This window comes from Pelmatolapia mariae, linkage group LG15, assembly GCF_036321145.2.
Source record: "Pelmatolapia mariae isolate MD_Pm_ZW linkage group LG15, Pm_UMD_F_2, whole genome shotgun sequence".
NCBI classification, from domain to species: Eukaryota; Metazoa; Chordata; class Actinopteri; order Cichliformes; family Cichlidae; genus Pelmatolapia; species Pelmatolapia mariae.
In genome coordinates this window covers 11,568,708-11,580,739 of record NC_086240.1, presented here as the reverse complement: position 1 = coordinate 11,580,739, position 12,032 = coordinate 11,568,708, and the positions used below count along the sequence as shown (strand labels likewise).

The following is a 12,032-nucleotide window of genomic DNA, read 5'->3' as shown; positions in this document are numbered from 1 at the left end:
AGTTGCTATTTCAAAGCCACTAGAATATTATTTTATTATGCAGACCACATATTTCCTTTACAGCTGGAGTGGAAATGTAATTTCCTCAAACATCTGTTCACCCGTTTTTTCTTTTTACATTTATTTATTTTATTACTGTGACATGCCTCTTCTTATGAACGTTTCCCATAATTAAATAAAAAATACTGGCAACACCATTAACCAAATCCAAGTTCAGACATTGTGTGCTTACAAGTGAGTTCAGAGGTCACTGAATTAAATAAGCTATAAGGCTGCAGAGCCGTAGGTGCGCTTCCATCATTATCATTTATTTTGGTGTCGCTTTGTAATACAAGACTGATTGAGATTTAAATCTCATTTCCAAGAGAGTCCCGGCCAACCTAACATACCCTCTTGCATAATGATTATAGGTGGAGATATCTTCCCAAGGTGTGAGCTGTGGCATGTTTACACTTGAAGTGTTCCTTTTTTTCATTTAAAAGATCACAAGGTCACAAGCATTACCTGTATTAAATACACTAAATCAAACACAGTGATGAATACTTAAATGTCATCTACGCGTGTGTATTTAAGTGCAGAGCATTTATGCATCCCCTTAAGGTTATAAAACACCCCAGAAATCACCTTAGTGTTAAAACAAGACACATGTATTAACTTGAGAGCATTACAGAGAATCTATGCACATGTTATTAGTCTTACATCTTCATTTTGTCTGCACGCGTATGCCGATAATCACATTTAATGGATGCACGCTGTTTAGAGGCTTGTGAACAGTCCAGCTATGCTTCCTCTCTCCCTTCTTCCACCAGCCTCTCTGGACCATTACAGGCTGTAATTGTTATTTAATGGATTAAACATTCATCCTCTCTGCGCAAAGTCCGCAGAGAGCATCACCATGTTCACACAGCTAAACATGCCCCATCAGACACACACACACACACACACACACACACACACACACACACACACACACACACACACACACACACACACACACACACACACACACACACACACCACCACCACCACCACCACCACCACAGCAACACTCATTTGACAGCAGTGTTTGTGCTTAAAATTCAATTACCCACTTATTGATAGCTCTCTGGGGTGCAAAGGAAGTGGACAAAATGGTACTGGTGGAAGTGTGGATGATTTCCCAGGAGGCCTCAAGCTCCTCTGCACATCTCCAGCTGGATCTATTTCATGGCTTTACTCATCAGCGGCAGACGCAGATGGAGCATAAGCAGCAGTCATACACCTGCACACACCAGCGCACGCAGACACAGAGACTGGGGCTGTAACACACACACACACACACACACACATACGCACACACACACAGTGGAAACACAAGTAATTTATTACAGTCCATTCTAACAGTGAAAACATGATAAGACATTTGGTGAGCTCTGAATTTCCAGGAGAGAACAAAACAAAACAAATTCTTCATAAAGATTAATTAAGTATATAAACAGTCATTTCATGTCTTTGACACCATATAAATCCACACAATTTTAATCTGGATTAAATTAGTGTTAGTTTATGTGTTGGAGTTCATTTAGTTTATCCTCGTCCTGTGTAAAAGAAATAATTTATTTCCCTAAATTTATGATTTTGCATGAGGACACTCATCCATTCCTTTTTGCTTCTGGTCTTGCACACTGATTGTCTTTCTTTTTTTCCTGCTGGCAATATTCTTGTAATTCTTTTTAACATAGTCTTTGTGACAGCATACAGGTAAAACGCAAATATTTTTTAGCATTACTAGTAGCTCCCATCAACAGTATCTGAAACCATGCCAGTATTTGACATGCTGATTTTATTTTTTCCACCTCTGCTTTTCCAGCTGGGACAAGTTAAAGAACATTGTTTTTACAGTACTATTCCAAATTCTTGAATCACTCCTCATGTCCTAAATTGAAAAATTGCCTTTTGCCCTGTTCTCTGTCAAGATGATCCACACTGCTCCAATAATGTTGAGGCTAAGAGACTGTGGAGGCAAATCCATGAGTAAAGTGCTCAGTTGTGTGTTTTTTCTATCCAGGTATGCCTTTACTACAATCAATGTGTGTTTGGGATCATTGCCATCCTGAAAAATGACAGGGAAATCAGACACTTTCCAGATGGCATTACATGGTCAATCAAACTCTGACAGTACTTTTCTGCATTTATAATTCCATCAGTTGTCGAGATCCCCAACACCACTGGCTCAAATTGTCACTTCACATGGTATTTACAGAAATACACAGGCAGTGTGTAGTCTAACAGCACAAAACCAAAAATAAGGATAAATAACAATCAAACAGTTATTTATCAGACCTGACACCACTCATTTTCAGTTCAGTTCTTGTGTAATTTAGCATACCTCATCCTTTCACCCCTATTTCCTTTCCTTAAGAATGGCTTCTTGACAGCCACCCTTCCACTGAGGCCATTGCTAATGAGGCTTCAGTGAACAGTAGATGATCAACTGAAGGTCCAGATGTGGCTCTCAAGTCTTGTGTCAGGTTAGGTGGATTTTGTGTGTGTAGAACGCTGGTTTTTCTCTTGAGTTATGGACCTTTTTTTGTACCTTAATGATTCATAGATGAGAGTTAACAAACTTAAAAAAAACATATATCTGAAATGCATTGAAAATAAGTAAAAAAGCAGCCAATGGCCAAACAAAGACCTTCACAAGTCCTGTAGAACTACTACTCAAAACAACTTTTTAAAAAATACAAGAAAATCCGGCTCCTTGGAAGAAAAAATTCAAATAAAGGCACATTACTGTGTGTCTAACACATCAGCCCTCAGTGCCACAGGTAGTGCACCACAGGTTAGCCACGCGTCTCAGAGTCCCCAGAGGCCAGAGGGGGCCCCACACAGACGCTCTTGTTGCTGCTGGCCTCATTCCCCGCTAATTACAGCACTCATCTCTGCTCTCCCATGAGACGCCACAACACTGATGACAACACAGGGAAGGTTCTGCATCACCAGCAGCTGAGGCTGCCGACTGCACATCAATACCCAAGGGGGCAAAAGGAGTAACGATGGTGTGATTGCATGTTGGGGGGTTTGTGGTTAGAGTTATGCAGGGCCAGTTTTGCTGCTACTATCAGTCTGGCACATCCTAAACTGATTTATTAATTGCAACTTTATTGTGGTAATCTGTTGCAATTCGGCTCTGATTTAGAAAAACACGTGAAACCTAAAACTATAAACTTACAACATGTGGTGTGCCGTCAGATACACTACACCACACGATCCAGCATGAGTCTGAGTACAAGTCTGAGTAGAAAATAAAGATGAATCTTGTTGTCCTTTGGTGCCACCTTGTCAGACTACAGCTTGCACGTCCCTGAGGATGACTCTTGATCGATGAGCTCCAAAGATACTGTACCTCTCAGTGTGATTGTTCATTAGCAGGACACTGGGATCTAATGGCCAGCACACTTCTGGCAGTCATAAATCTTCAGACTCCACCCAGGTTTGCTCCCCTGTCTCATCAAGGCCCGTGAAGAATGGAGTCAGTGTGATAAAAAAGGAGAGTGGGATTTATATTTTCCCTCTACCGCCTCCTCCACGCACCGAGATGAGCTAACAGGCACAGAGAAATGACAAGTGGGACCTCGACAAGGCACCCCCGTGAATGTGATGATGCCGCTAGATGTCTTTTAGATGCTGATGAGCCTGCTGGACAAAAAGAGCATTTTAATGTCTCTTTTCTGTTTATTATACAGTCAGGTCCATAAATATTGGGACATCGACACAATTCTAACATTTTTGGCTCTATACACAACCACAATGGATTCCAAATGAAACGAACAAGATGTGCTTTAACTGCAGACTGCCAGCTTTTATTTGAGGGTATTTACATCCAAATCAGGTGAACAGTATAGGAATTATGACAGTTTGTATATGTGCCTCCCACTTCTTAAGGGACCAAAAGTAATGGGACAATTGGCTTCTCAGCTGTTCCATGGCCAGGTGTGTGTTATTCCCTCATTACCCCAATTACAATGAACAAATAAAAGGTCCAGAGTTCATTTCAAGTGTGCTGTTTGCTTTTTGAACCTGTTGCTGTCAACTGCCAGGATGAGATCCAAAGAGCTGTCACTACCAGTGAAGCAAGCCATCATTAGGCTGAAAAAACAAAACAAACCCATCAGAGAGATTGCAAAAACATCAGGCGTGGCCAAAACAACTCTTTAGAACATTCCCAAAAAGAAGGAACGCACTGGTGAGCTCAGCAACACCAAAAGACTAGGAAGACCACAGAACACAACTGTGGTGGATGACCAAAGAATCCTTTCCCTGGTGAAGAAAACACCCTTCACAACAGTTGGCCAGATCAAGAACACTCTCTAGGAGGCAGGTGTATGTGCGTCAGAGTCAACAATCAAGTTAAGACTCCACCAGTGTGAATACAGAGGGTTCACCACAAGATGTAAACCTTTGGTGAGCCCCAAAAACAGGCAGGCCAGATTAGAGTTTGCCAAACGACATCTGAAAAAGCCGTCGCAGTTCTGGAACAACATCCTATGGACAGATGAGACCAACATCAACTTGTATCAGAGTGATGGGAAGAGAAGAGTATGGAGAAGGAAAGGAACTGCTCATGATCCTAAGCATACCACCTCATCAGTGAAGCATTGTGGTGGAAGTGTCATGGCGTGGGCATGTATGGCTGCCAGTGGAACTTGTTCTCTTGTATTTATTGATGATGTGACTGCTGACAAAAGCAGCACAATGAATTCTGAAGTGTTTCGGGCAATATTATCTGCTCATATTCAGACAAATGCTTCAAAACTCATTGGACGGCGCTTCACAGTGCAGGTGGACAACAACCCAAAGCATACTGCAAAAGCAACCAAAGAGTTTTTGAAGGGAAAGAAGTGGACTGTTTTGCAATGGCCAAGTCAATCACCTGACCTGAATCCGATTGAGCATGTATTTCACTTGCTGAAGACAAAACTGAAGGGAAAATGCCCCAAGAACAAGCAGGAACTGAAGACTGCTGCAGTAGAGGCCTGGCAGAGCATCACCAGGGATGAAACCCGGCGTCTGGTGATGTCTATGTGTTCCAGACTTCAGGCTGTGATTGACTGTAAAGGATTTGCAACCAAGTATTAAAAAATGAATGTTTGATTTATGGTTCTTATTCTGTCCCATTACTTTTGGTCCCTCAAGAAGTGGGAGGCACATTTGCAAACTGTTGTAATTCCTACACCGTTCACCTGATTTGGATGTAAATACCCTCAAATAAAAGCTGACACTATGCAGTTAAAGCATGTCTTGTTCGTTTCATTTGGAATCCATTGTGGTGGTGTATAGAGCCAAAAATGTTAGAATTGTGTCGATGTCCCAATATTTATGGACCTGACTGTACATGATACTTAAGAGTGTTTTGAACCCAAGCAGAACAGCTGAGATGCAAGTGGGGTTTACAGGGCCCTAAAACCAAAGCAACTAAATGGGGACTGACCTTCAAAGTGACACATTTGTTTTTCTTACTGTGACTTGCCAAACGTCTTACAAGAAAACACTTATGTGTGGTAGATAGAAATACATCCCGAGTGGCTGGTTTGTAGTGGAATGAGAGCAGGTGTATTGACAGGTGAAGTCAGGTGAATGGGAAACTGATTACTGCTGGACAGGTGAGGAAATACGGGGCATGAAATTGTTTAAATGTAGAAAGATTTCCTTGTAGTCTTTCTAATGTGTGGCCTTAATGTGACATTGACTGTGCCTCTGAAATCATGATGCCTCATTTATTAAATCCTTCTCCTAGTATGCTGTATATACAGTGATTGCTCTGAAATACAGCTTCACATTTGTGAGCACAAGAGGTTCTGGTGTTCCTTGAACTTTTCCTTTATCTTAACATTTATCATTAACTAATCAGTGAATGCATATTTTGGAAAAGTTGCTCCGAAGGTGCAAAAATTAGTAAAATGAGATCAGATATGCTCATTGGTTAACATCTTTCCTAAAATGCACTTTCCTAATTAGTTTTAAAATACTTTTTGACAGTTGGATGATGTCATAGTCTGACCAATTTGTGTGGGGCGGTGGAGAGTGAATACATTGCTGCTGCGTCCAATTCACTCTGACCTTTTTTTATTCTGCAGTTCCATGTCATGAAATTTAGGTCAGAGAACAATGCACGCTCTCTGTTAGAACTAGCGGGGTGCCAAAACCCCAGCGACTCCCCTCTGACCCTCATCCCAAGCTTTCACATTCATCCACGTTCCACACAATGTTTGACTTCACAGACAGGAAGATGTATAAAAAAACAAGGTACTTTTATTTGGAAAGATGTTTGTACTGCTATCTATCTATCTATCTATCTATCTATCTATCTATCTATCTATCTATCTATCTATCTATCTATCTATCTATCTCATAAAATACTGTGTTACAGCTTGGCTGATGATGGGCACAAGCCTGGTGTGATAATTTCACCTCAGGCATAGTGAAAAGCCCCGTGAATGAGGCTGCAGCTCCACAAATATAACAATTTATGATTATTATCTAACAGTATCGAGAAAATTCCTGTCAGCTCAGTCAAATGTATTTAAAACAAGAAGTAACATAAGGTGAGGTTTTTGATAACTTCAGTCAGTTCTTTTTCCTTCTTATGAGCTAGACCTGTGTTTCATTAATCATAAGGTATTTCTTTCATTTTATTCCCTTATGTATTTATTTATAACATCTTTTGCTCTTTACCTTTAAAATAGTTTGCAATGACTTATTAATCATAATGTGTCTTATTTTGTTTTTCATCTTAGTACAGTATCCCCCAACTTTTTTTCTGGGTTGAGCCTGGTATCGTGTCGCCAGGTTGCGTGAATGTGGTAGTCATTTCGGTTCTGCAGTGGTTCCATGGTGTAATGGTTAGCACTCTGGACTCTGAATCCAGCGATCCGAGTTCAAATCTCGGTGGGACCTGAGTTTTAATACACTGATTGGGATGTGAAACAGTAGCGCGTCTTCTCTGGGACACCAAAACTGTGCTATAATTGTGTTTTCAGTGAGAGGTGTAAAACATCAAGCAGCAAACCTTGACCTCTCCCTTTACAAACACTTGTCAATCCCTATGTGGTACTAAAGAGCTGTCTGAAATTCAGTTGCACACCACACACTTTTACACAGTGGGGTCGCCGAGTGCTGAGGTGCGCTTGTGCGTAAAAGTCACAAACACTCCCCTGACTCACTAACTGCACAGCTGACTTCAAAGTCAGCACAGAAAGTGGGCGCCACGAGTATGTGTTTCCATGACTGAACAGCTGCTATATGTGTTATGTGGAGTATAACATGTGTGTCTTCCAAAGTATCTCAACTTGTAACCTCCACAAAATCAGCACGTGGACGTCAGGATGGCCGAGCGGTCTAAGGCGCTGCGTTCAGGTCGCAGTCTCCTCTGGAGGCGTGGGTTCGAATCCCACTTCTGACACTGAAGCTTTGCTCTTCTTCATATTGTGACAACATGCACTTGAAATTTGGGTTCACCACCAGGTTTCTCAGAGCTTTGTGCATTTTATAATCATGCACACTCTAACAACATTCTAGATAATTCTAATACAATTCACTACAGGAAGCTGATTACTGGTGCACAACTAAATATGTGCATCTTTCAATGTGCTCACACTCACACTCATGTGCTAAAAACCTGATTTTGTGGAGTCAAGACTTTCAGCACGTTGAAACAATCTTTCTTATTTACTCCAATTATCCCAAAATAAGGACTGGTCCCATTCCATGTCATGGCATGAAAATATGAGAGGCTGTCATCAATTCAATCACATACTTGTAAAAATTGTAAACACTCAGTAAAAATCCTTCAACATTTTTCTTGTATTTCTGACAGTGTAAACACAAAACAATAACATACAAACACACACATACACATACGTTGTTTTTCGGCTTATTAAAAAGGCCATGTCATGTTTTGCTTGGTCAAAAAACAACAACAAAAAGAAAACAAACTTCTTATTACTGGGCTGACTTCCTCATTTTGAAATGATTAGTTGTTTTGGTTTGTTTTTTCTTTTTTGTTTTTTTGTTTTTTTACAGCATTTCATCTTGGCTGATGGTGGGCACGAACCTGATGAGCTCACATGAATGAAAGTAAAACTTTGTGTGAACGTAGCTGCTTCTCGCCGGGTGCGGTGGCGCGTGCCTGTAATCCAAGCTACTGGGAGGCTGAGGTTGGAGGATCGTCTGAGCTCAGGAGCTCTGAGCTGCAGCAGGCTATGTCGATCGGGTGTCCGCACTAAGTTCGGCATCCATATGGTGATCCTGGGGGAGCCCGGGACCACCAGGTCGTCTAAGGAGGGGTGCACCGGCCCAGGTCGGAGACGGAGCAGGTCAAAGCCCCCGTGTCGCTCAGTAGTGGGATCGCGCCCGTGAGTAGACGCTGTAGTGCAGTCTGAGCAATACAGCGAGACCCAATCTTTATACACATCCATATACCTGTCTCTGCATCACGCAGCAGCCTCATCAACCCTTCCTTGTCTTTTTAATTGACGTTAAACACGCTCACAAACCTGCTGCTCTGCTTGTCCTACACCACCTCCACCTGCAGGACAGCCGCAAATACATCCTCCATTCTAAACACTTCTGATGCCCAGCAGGTGGAGACAAACTCAAAGTAGGAAATTCATGCAGGTAGCCTTTGGGTTTAATATTTGCATCTTATGATCACAGCTTTGACTGTCATGTAAAAGGCTTTTCAGAAGTGAACTGTCCATAGCGGACAAGTCTGCACATTTAGACATTTACACAGTTACTGCGTGACTTCAGTACAGGCATGAGTCAGGATTTCGGGGCAAAGTAAATGCTTTCTTTCTTCTGCACATCAGTTGCGAAACAGTCTAAGTAATTGCAACTCCCCCAAGAATGCAGAGATGACAGCTACATTTAGAACCAAAACTTTTTCTGCTGGGTATTTATCCAGCTAATTCTAACATAACAAGGAAGCATCATTTATTTTTAGACATAGGGCTGCTGATGGCCAAGAGAGTAATTGCAATTGCTTGGAAAGAGGTGGATAGAGCAGGGACAGGTAAATGGATTTCAGAATTAAAATCAACTCTGCCCTTAGAAAAGATCACCTACACAATCAGTGAATTTCCATCATGAAAAGGTTCAAATGAAGATGCTGTGGTTTGTTAAGCTGTACTTTACTAAAAGGACTGAATGAAGCTCAGACTGCATCAAACGAAAGTGATTTCCACGTGTTCTTTATTGGGCTGTAAGCATTAAAGTTTAAATGGAGCCAGTTGAATGTTTCCGAGCTCTAATGTGCAGCTATCACTTAAAAAATGAACAGCAGAACTTAGAACGCACTAAGTGATAATGAAATATTTCACTGCAACTTAAATGTTTATTTTACTGCTTTGTGCGATAAATTACTAGATTAGCTGTGTTACAGCTTGGCTGATGATGGGCACAAGCCTGGTGTGATGATATCACCTCAGGCATAGTTAAAAGCCCCGTGAATGAGGCTGCAGCTCCACAAATGTAACAATTTATGATTATTATCTAACAGTATCGAGAAAATTCCTGTCAGCTCAGTCAAATGTATTTAAAACAAGAAGTATCATAAGGTGAGGTTTTTGATAACTTCAGTTAACTTCAGTTGAGTTTTTATACACTGATTGGGATGTGAAACAGTAGCGCGTCTTCTCTGGGACACCAAAACTGTGCTACAATTGTGTTTTCAGTGAGAGGTGTAAAACATCAAGCAGCAAACCTTGACCTCTCCCTTTACAAACACTTGTCAATCCCTATGTGGTACTAAAGAGCTGTCTGAAATTCAGTTGCACACCACACACTTTTACACAGTGGGGTCGCCGAGTGCTGAGGTGCGCTTGTGCGTAAAAGTCACAAACACTCCCCTGACTCACTAACTGCACAGCTGACTTCAAAGTCAGCACAGAAAGTGGGCGCCACGAGTATGTGTTTCCATGACTGAACAGCTGCTATATGTGTTATGTGGAGTATAACATGTGTGTCTTCCAAAGTATCTCAACTTGTAACCTCCACAAAATCAGCACGTGGACGTCAGGATGGCCGAGCGGTCTAAGGCGCTGCGTTCAGGTCGCAGTCTCCTCTGGAGGCGTGGGTTCGAATCCCACTTCTGACACTGAAGCTTTGCTCTTCTTCATATTGTGACAACATGCACTTGAAATTTGGGTTCACCACCAGGTTTCTCAGAGCTTTGTGCATTTTATAATCATGCACACTCTAACAACATTCTAGATAATTCTAATACAATTCACTACAGGAAGCTGATTACTGGTGCACAACTAAATATGTGCATCTTTCAATGTGCTCACACTCACACTCATGTGCTAAAAACCTGATTTTGTGGAGTCAAGACTTTCAGCACGTTGAAACAATCTTTCTTATTTACTCCAATTATCCCAAAATAAGGACTGGTCCCATTCCATGTCATGGCATGAAAATATGAGAGGCTGTCATCAATTCAATCACATACTTGTAAAAATTGTAAACACTCAGTAAAAATCCTTCAACATTTTTCTTGTATTTCTGACAGTGTAAACACAAAACAATAACATACAAACACACACATACACATACACTGTATTTCGGCTTATTAAAAAGGCCATGTCATGTTTTGCTTGGTCAAAAAACAACAACAAAAAGAAAACAAACTTCTTATTACTGGGCTGACTTCCTCATTTTGAAATGATTAGTTGTTTTGGTTTGTTTTTTGTTTTTTTTTTTTGTTTTTTTACAGCATTTCATCTTGGCTGATGGTGGGCACGAACCTGATGAGCTCACATGAATGAAAGTAAAACTTTGTGTGAACGTAGCTGCTTCTCGCCGGGTGCGGTGGCGCGTGCCTGTAATCCAAGCTACTGGGAGGCTGAGGTTGGAGGATCGTCTGAGCTCAGGAGCTCTGAGCTGCAGCAGGCTATGTCGATCGGGTGTCCGCACTAAGTTCGGCATCCATATGGTGATCCTGGGGGAGCCCGGGACCACCAGGTCGTCTAAGGAGGGGTGCACCGGCCCAGGTCGGAGACGGAGCAGGTCAAAGCCCCCGTGTCGCTCAGTAGTGGGATCGCGCCCGTGAGTAGACGCTGTAGTGCAGTCTGAGCAATACAGCGAGACCCAATCTTTATACACATCCATATACCTGTCTCTGCATCACGCAGCAGCCTCATCAACCCTTCCTTGTCTTTTTAATTGACGTTAAACACGCTCACAAACCTGCTGCTCTGCTTGTCCTACACCACCTCCACCTGCAGGACAGCCGCAAATACATCCTCCATTCTAAACACTTCTGATGCCCAGCAGGTGGAGACAAACTCAAAGTAGGAAATTCATGCAGGTAGCCTTTGGGTTTAATATTTGCATCTTATGATCACAGCTTTGACTGTCATGTAAAAGGCTTTTCAGAAGTGAACTGTCCATAGCGGACAAGTCTGCACATTTAGACATTTACACAGTTACTGCGTGACTTCAGTACAGGCATGAGTCAGGATTTCGGGGCAAAGTAAATGCTTTCTTTCTTCTGCACATCAGTTGCGAAACAGTCTAAGTAATTGCAACTCCCCCAAGAATGCAGAGATGACAGCTACATTTAGAACCAAAACTTTTTCTGCTGGGTATTTATCCAGCTAATTCTAACATAACAAGGAAGCATCATTTATTTTTAGACATAGGGCTGCTGATGGCCAAGAGAGTAATTGCAATTGCTTGGAAAGAGGTGGATAGAGCAGGGACAGGTAAATGGATTTCAGAATTAAAATCAACTCTGCCCTTAGAAAAGATCACCTACACAATCAGTGAATTTCCATCATGAAAAGGTTCAAATGAAGATGCTGTGGTTTGTTAAGCTGTACTTTACTAAAAGGACTGAATGAAGCTCAGACTGCATCAAACGAAAGTGATTTCCACGTGTTCTTTATTGGGCTGTAAGCATTAAAGTTTAAATGGAGCCAGTTGAATGTTTCCGAGCTCTAATGTGCAGCTATCACTTAAAAAATGAACAGCAGAACTAGAACGCACTAAGT

The 12,032-nt window shown here is 41.7% G+C and overlaps 3 non-coding genes across 3 annotated transcripts; all 3 read left to right on the top strand.

Moving 5' to 3' along the window:
* The first annotated feature begins 6,864 nt into the window (after nt 1-6,864).
* trnaq-cug (transfer RNA glutamine (anticodon CUG)) lies at nt 6,865-6,936 on the top strand. The gene has a single exon. It is a non-coding gene; the product is annotated as a tRNA-Gln (tRNA).
* Nucleotides 6,937-7,358: 422 nt separating this feature from the next.
* On the top strand, nt 7,359-7,441 carry trnal-cag (transfer RNA leucine (anticodon CAG)). The gene has a single exon. It is a non-coding gene; the product is annotated as a tRNA-Leu (tRNA).
* Nucleotides 7,442-10,052: 2,611 nt separating this feature from the next.
* On the top strand, nt 10,053-10,135 carry trnal-cag (transfer RNA leucine (anticodon CAG)). The gene has a single exon. It is a non-coding gene; the product is annotated as a tRNA-Leu (tRNA).
* Nucleotides 10,136-12,032: the final 1,897 nt, after the last annotated feature.